The sequence below is a fragment of the Nannospalax galili genome, unplaced genomic scaffold (genome assembly GCF_000622305.1).
Source record: "Nannospalax galili isolate Female #2095 unplaced genomic scaffold, S.galili_v1.0 scaffold657, whole genome shotgun sequence".
Taxonomy (NCBI): domain Eukaryota; kingdom Metazoa; phylum Chordata; class Mammalia; order Rodentia; family Spalacidae; genus Nannospalax; species Nannospalax galili.
Window position 1 is genome coordinate 1,631,751 of NW_008339927.1, and position 7,591 is coordinate 1,639,341.

General features: G+C 44.5%; 1 protein-coding gene and 1 long non-coding RNA gene across 2 annotated transcripts in view; one reads left to right on the plus strand and one right to left on the minus strand.

Moving 5' to 3' along the window:
- Esrrg (estrogen related receptor gamma) overlaps nucleotides 1-141 on the minus strand; it is a 635,772-nt gene extending 635,631 nt beyond the window's left edge. Inside the window, exon 1 of the mRNA XM_008834811.3 lies at nucleotides 47-141. The gene's annotated coding sequence lies outside the window, so the exon portion shown is untranslated. The remainder of the gene's footprint in view (nucleotides 1-46) is intronic.
- Nucleotides 142-185: 44 nt separating this feature from the next.
- LOC103735509 lies at nucleotides 186-4,736 on the plus strand. Its single transcript, XR_607331.2, has 3 exons — nucleotides 186-235; nucleotides 1,262-1,295; nucleotides 4,515-4,736. It is a non-coding gene; the product is annotated as an uncharacterized LOC103735509 (long non-coding RNA).
- Nucleotides 4,737-7,591: the final 2,855 nt, after the last annotated feature.

The window sequence follows — 7,591 nt, forward strand, 5'->3', positions numbered from 1 at the left end:
CCGGCCTGGGCCCCGGGGTCCGCGTCCCGAGCGGCTGAGCACTCACCGAGCCGGGCTGCGAGCGGCTGGGCTGCGCCCGCGGCTACCCGGAGCGCCCCGGCGCCTCCCTTCGCTCTTGGTAGCGTCGGTCCGCACTCCCTGTGACCCAGGACGTCATGATGCCTTGCCTGTTTTCTCAATGATAACTTGGCAGAGGAGGAGACAGGCAGCCAGGTTCTCCTCGGGTGGTTACGTGGTATGTGCGCCTTTCTCTTTGCATGCGTTTTGCTCCCTCTTTTTTTTAAAAAAAAAATAATAAATATCTCTCCCAGTATATGTATGTATATTGTTTTTTTAGAAAAAAAAATTTCCCCCCGGCAATGTCATGATTTGATGGCTTTACTGCGTTTGCATAATCGACGCCTCTGGGTGTGTATAGATGTGTATATGTGCGTGTGATTTTTCCCCCCTTTAAATCCTGCTGCTCCTGCGACCGCCGCAGCAGCCGCTGCAAAAGCCGAAGCAAGCATGCGTTCCTCTTTTGTCTTTCATTTTACCTTGAGGGTGACGTTCAGTGCCAACTGCTCCCTTTTGACCGGCGCCAATCCCAGCCTGGGCAAAATAAATTTGGAAGAAAAAAAAAAAAGAAACGTAGCGGGGAGGGGAAGAAGGGTCCCCTTGAACCCCAATGCCTTGCAAGGGTGGGCTTCCATGCTTGGAACTCCCCCATCCCCGATCTTCCCGACCCACCTCCCAACCCCAAAACATACATTCTCCTTCTACCCACCAGGCCCAGGCAGAGAATCCACCCAGGGCCCCACTCGTGTTCGCGGTTCACACGGGCTGACTTGCATCTCTCTGTGGCGCGCTGCGCATAGGCCTCGCACAACTGGAGCTATTTTTGTCTCACAGAGATTTTTCTTTAAAGCTTTTTTTTTTTTTTTTTTTACAAATGAGGAGGGGGCAGGGAAGACAAAACTCCCAGCCTGTATTTGAGGGGTTCTATAGACAGAGCAGAAAATTGGGGGGAGGGGGAGGATCCTGGCATCTAACTCACCAGCAGGGGAGTTTGGAAGGGCATGAAGGATACACTAGCTTTTATTTGACTTACCCCATAATGATAGGAAAACTTTATATACATATATATATATATACACATATATATATAACAAAGATGTTACAGCTAACTATTCAATGCACTGATCATGTTTATAATTATTTTCCCAACATTAAGATTAGTAAAGTCTCCAGGATAATCCTTAATATTTATTTCTGTAAACAGGAGGATGTACTTTGACCGGGTGACCACAGGACAGGTACAGTGCAGAAAACTTTTTGTGACATTTCCTTTGATCTCTATTTACTGTCCAGCATACGGTATGGCATATCACTGTAGTATTATTACCTATATTTTCATCCTGTATATGTTCCTGAGAAATAATACCTAGCATAAGGTCTGCCATATGTTTGGCCCCTCTTTCTCCCTAGTGACCCATTTGGAGTAGTAGGATGGGTCTGTCCTTGACCTTGTTCATCAGCAGGTATTGGTAAGGTCATTTTCTGTCTCCTACAGATTTCAAATTCCTAAAAGATGACAGCAGATGCCAAGTTTTCAAAAATAAATAAGAAATAAATAAACCACAGAGGCAAATGTTGCAAGAGCAGAGGGGCCAGAAGGAAAGCTTTCACTCACCCAAGGTCATCCACTGGGGCTGGCCATTTAAACATAGTTTATCTAACTGAGAGGCTGGCTAAGTTCATGAAAATACCTAGGACTTATTGGGTCTTTTCCCTTCAGAGTCACAATCCAAGAATTGCTAGCAAATCCCATGGGGAAGACACTGTAATTATGCAAAAGCCAGACAGTCAGAATTGGAGGAGAGCCTGGCTGAAGCAGACTAAGAGGGTCAGAGGACTATTGACGAATGGCCAGATCCCAAGACTTGAGCGGAGCCTCTCCACCCTTGACAGTCGGACAAGGCCGCTCTGGCTCTGCTTCCAGTCTCCTTGGCCCGCCAGAAGATGAGCTGGTGCATCCTTCTCAGTGCTGAGAGGTGACTAGGGCCATTGACTCCAAAGACTCAGGGCCTATTCAGCCCGCTTGTCTATAGATGTTATTGGTAACTTTCACGTAGTTAGCCAAGATGTGCTAATGGGCAATATCCAGTTTTCCAGCTTTTCTCTTATTGACCTCTGAAGTGGACCCTTGAAGACCTTCCCAAGGCAAAGGAAAAGAACCAGGGGGAAAAAAAAGAGCAATTTTAACTCCCCCTAAAATCCTTCTCTCTCTCTCTCTCTCTCTCTCTCTCTCTCTCTCTCTCTCTCTCCCTTTTCAGAGAAATGCTGCCCATGCTGTTTATCCCCAACCCACACACCAGAGCAGAGGGCAAGTGGTACCCTTCCCCTGGGAGCAGGTTTCCAGTGCATAAAGCAGAGGAGAGCCAGGCACTCAAGTTCTTCAGAGATCTGAATAGACAAATTTTTGTGCCCTATCTGGCCTCAAATTCACAGCAAACCTCCCACTTCAGCCTCGAAAGTGCTGGGATTACAGGCAGGCATCAACATGCCCAGTCTGAATAGATACCTTTTAAGGAAAGATTCTCTAACTCTATGCCAAAAAATGTCTCTCTGTTGCTTGTTCAACTTCAGACTCCTCAGACAATTTTCACATCTTCATTTTCTGGCTTCACCTTAAATATACTAGTTAAAATCTTTATAGCATGTTCAGTTGAACTTCCCAACTAAACCAGAAGGGCATGTGCTTACTAAAGTCTCTGGAATGTGCTGTCAAGGTTCTAAGGTTGGCTGTGTTTAGGATTTGGAAACCCAATTAAATGTCAAAAACAGAAGAGCAAGATAATTATTAGCCCCACTTTACCCAAGAATATTGAAGGATGGAGAAGCTTAGGTCCAAAAATCACAGTTGGGATTCAAATTCAAGGGCTGTGCGTTCTTTCTATCAACTTTATTTCTGATTGCCAGCATCACACCCAGACTGGTCCCCCACAGGTCATTCAGTCAGGTTGGTGACTCACTGTCCATCTCACAGGCTTGGTGAATCCCTATTCCAGTGCCCTCTTTCTGCTTCTTTAAATCCTATTCCTTATGCCAACCCTACCCATAAGGCCAAATTCAAATTCTATTTTATCCACAATGGTGCCATTTATTACCGGTGGTGATGACCATCCCACTCTTTCACAGTTCCACAACGTTCACTGTTGCCTAGAACATCGCTGTTCTTTAATTGTTTGGGGTTATTTTTAATCCCTTCATCACCTTCAATTTCTTTTCTAAAAGAATTATGCTTTCCCCCTCTGTCTTACCGGCTTATCCAGTACGGTGCCAAGAACCACACAAAGCTACCCTTTGGAGCACTACGATAACCCTTTTCAACTGCACAAAATTTTGAAAGTTTTATTTAGTAAAGGCTTTTTCCTTTCATCTGAAGACATTGCAAAGTGGTCTTTGAATTCTTATACAGTTCCCAGGAATCAAGGCAGCCCAACATAGTGGTACACGCCTGAACTCCTAGCAGGAGGGAGGCTGAGGCTAGTGTCCAGCTCATCCTGGGTTAGGTAGCAATACTGTGTCTCAAAAGAAGTAAAAGAAAGAAAGAAAAGAAAAAGGAAGGAAAGAAGGAAAGAAAAGACGAAAGGACGGAGGAAGGAAAGAAGAGCGAGGAATGGAGGAAGGAGGAATAACCAAGTCAGATCTGTGGTGAAACTACTATCTGGAGAAGAATTACTATCTCTGTCTACATGGAGGGAAACCTTGGCACTGGGCTGAAGGTGGCGAGCAAGTATATTTGGGAAACTACTGTAGATACCTTCATGGGGGTAGCTCATTTTGCATGTTCCAAGTTACTGCTTTTCTGCTTAAGAAGTTAGGAAAGTCAGTAGGGTATGGTCGTCACAAGATGTGGGAGCCCCTTTAGATCTGCCACCAGACAGCTTGTGTGGCCTCAGACAAAGGGCTTTGGTTCCCTACTTGCACAAAGTGGTATTGAACCAACTCCCAAGGTCCCTCCAGCTCACATCTGAGAATTGATCTCAGGTCCTCTGGAAGAGGAGCGGGGACTCTTAACCACTGAGCCATCTTCCCGGCCCCCCAGCTCACATCTGAAACACAATGTGAGAGAGAAGGGGAAAAGGAGGGTGTGAACATTCTACCTGTCCTGACAGGTTTAGGAGATTAATAAAAAGAGGCTGGCCAGCTCAGGTCAAGTTAGCTAAGTTCATCTCTAATTCTCCAGTATAGTTAAGAGTAGTTCAGGAAAAAAAAACAAAATCTGTACATAAAAGCGTATTCAAACTCATATTTTCTAGCCTATGAATGTAGCTCAGTGATAGAATGCTGGCCTGGCATGCACAAGTCCCTGGATTCAATCCCTAGGGGCATAAAACAAACATTTATATTTTCCAAAAGTGTCCTTTTTCTATAAAATTATTAGCAACCAAGTATACCAGTTGCCTAGCACGACAGTCAGGATGGTAACCATCATTCTTACTTGTCTAAATTTATTTTCCTTCTAACAGTACCAAAGTTCTGGAAAAACCTAACTTGCTACAAATAAATCCAGTCCGTGTTGCCTGGTATCTTCAATTCACATTCAGCCTGTATGAAATCATGACACACTTTGAAAATCAGGACCTGCTGATGAAGCGACCTGGGCATGAGAGCCAGAAGAGGATCTTCTCTGTATTCCCTGATCGTGACTACCTTTCACTAAGCCTCTCTGTGTGTTTTTTCTTGTTTGTCCTCACTAATAGAATGATTCTATTCATCAACTTTTGTTTTCTTTTTGTGGGGAGGGGTATTTGTTTTATATTTTATTTACTTATTTCTTTGCTCTGTTTTGTTTTGAGGCTGGGTCTCCCTGTAGCCACAACTGACCTGGAACTTGCTGTGTAGACCAGGCTGGCTGCAGCCTCACAGACATCCATCAGCCTCTGCTTCCTGAGTGCTGGGATTAAAGGCGTGCATCACCACTCCCCAGCCCAGTTCTTGTTTTCTTTTCTTTCCTTTTTTTTCGTTTTTGAGACAGGGTCTCCTGTTGCCCACCCTGCTCACCTCCAACTCTCCATATAGATGAGGATGACCGTAAACTTCTGAGTCTCCGGCCTCCGCCTCCTGAACGCTGAAGGCGCAGCACTAAGCCTGGTTTACCAATTGACTTTCTCAGCAGGTTTTCATTGGGATGAAATGAAATAATAGAAATGAATACTATGCAAAGCACGAAATGGTAGTCATGTCAGATGTGCGTTGTACCTGAGCTACATCTCTGAAAAGCTTTCCACAGTTAGTATAACACATGAGACCAAGAATTCAGGTCCTCTGGCTAAGAATTCAGGTTGATTTCCACCACAGCTTGTTAGTTATAGAACTGCACAAAGTCCTAGAACTAGTGAGGAGTAGATTCTGGATGGCCATACAGATTGATTGTCCCATCCATAGATCACTTTTACATAGGTGGTGCAGACTCTGGGAAAACAGATAGATGATCACATCTCAGCTACAACCAAACTCATTAGACTGTTTATTTAAAATAGAAAGGTATGCCCAGACTCTGACAGGAACATATGCAAGCAATGATTTATAAGGCAGGGCCCCTTAGCAATATTTCACCACTTTAAGGGCCTGTGGATGAGTGTTTTGGAAGTCTTGAAGTTGTAGGTAGAAGAGAAGGGGGGGTGGGGACTGTGTTGTTTCTCTCAATAAAAAATTCATAACTTTCATTACATTCCAGATGTATTCCTGAATTCCTGATTCCAAAAAAGTTAAGAATAAAAATAGATTATTTTAAAACTGAGTTTAAAGAGAGTATTCATTTAAGCCGAATGTCGTGTCATATCAGGTGCAGCCCAGGTAGTGTATAACAACCACTAGTATCCGGAATGATGTTGTAAGATACCATAAAAGATTCCATCATCCAAGAAATCTGTTCTCAAGGTATTTTACTTAACTACATAGGAAAAAGTAGCAGTTGTTGAACATCCAATGAAAGGGGACGAATGCTCTGAAGCTGGCTAAGAAACTCCACTGAGCAAGGTGGACTATGTGGGGACATGGTCACTGTGACAAGAAGGAAGTAAGGAATGCCCTGAAGCTGTGAGGTGTGAGGTGGCAAAGAACTGACCACAAAGTACGATCCTAGGAGGAGGCGGGGGACACTAGGCAGGGACCTGGGGTCAGCTGGCCAGTATTCTGGCTTGGACAACTGAATTAATGGTAGGCTACTAGACATGTGCAAATAAAGGTTAAGAAAATAATGAATTTGGTTTGAGATATGTTGAGTTTAAAGTCCTTTCGCACGGTCTAATTCCATTGGCCATAGGAAAGACTGAGAAGAGATTTACGGTTGGAGAAATTTATTTGGGACACACCAGTAAATTAGTGATGGTCAAGGCTGTTAATAAAGTTAGGAAACAAGGTATAAATGGGAATGATGTGGGGGAGTCTGAAATGAAACTGCATTTATTTGAATAAGATCTGATTGGTGAAGTATGAAATTTCATAACACCAAGGCAAAATGATGTTTGGAATTTTTAATATTTGCAGACCCCTTATTTGTACCACACATTTCAGAAAAGAACCACTTATCCATTTTGGAATTTGGGGTTGCACCTGCGCTTTTCCAGAGTCCTCCATTTCCAGGCTCAGTTTTCCCTATGAAATTGCCTGGGTGCAGAAGGGAGGCAGAGCTTTCCCTGGCAATCAGGTTCAACTGGAAAAAATGATCAAGATGTCACCTGATGCCACTGGCTCCCAAGTCTGTCCTCATCTAAGGCCCTGCCAGTTGCTGAACCAGCAGAGGAGACTCAGAGTCATGGAAAGAACGCTAAACTTAGAGTCAGAACCCTGGAGGGTGAGGCTTGGGCATGCCTCGGACTGCTCCTCAGTCCCTGGACAAGTCATTCAGCTCTAAGTCTGGATTCCATCCTTAGGCACCACCCTACCATCCTTGGGTCATGACCCCAAGAGCACTGGTGTTTAGGTGATAGTCCCCCAAAAAGGCATGAGTGGGCCCAACCACAAGCAGCCAGAGCCACATCTTCTGTGGCTTCTCCAAGGTGACCACAGATGGGGCAGGGGGGCTGTGTTGTTTCTCTCAATAAAAATTCATAACTTTCGTTACATTCCAGATGTATTCCTGAATTCCTGATTCCAAAAAAATTTAAGAATAAAAAGATTATTTTAAAACTGAGTTTAAAGAGCATATTCATTTAAGCCAAATGTCACATCTCCCGTGGCTTTGTCTCCACTTCATCCACACACTCCTGAGACTAGACTGCAACTTGAATCACTGTGGCTCTGTCAACAGTTAATGCAGCAGACGTTGCAGTTACCTTCTGCTGGTCAGTGTGAGGAGCAGGGGCAGATGTTCTGTGGGTGGACTGAATGTAAGCGACTCTCTGGAGGAATCTGCCTGCCCATGGAAAGATTTATGAAAATAATGGAAAACTGGGGCTGAAGGAATGTCTCAGCGGTTAAGAGCACTGGCTGCTTTTGCAGAGGACCTGGGTTTGACTCCCAGCACCACACGGGGACTAACAACTGTCCGTGACTCCAGTTCCATGGGAATCCAACACCCTCTCTGACCTCCGTGGGCATT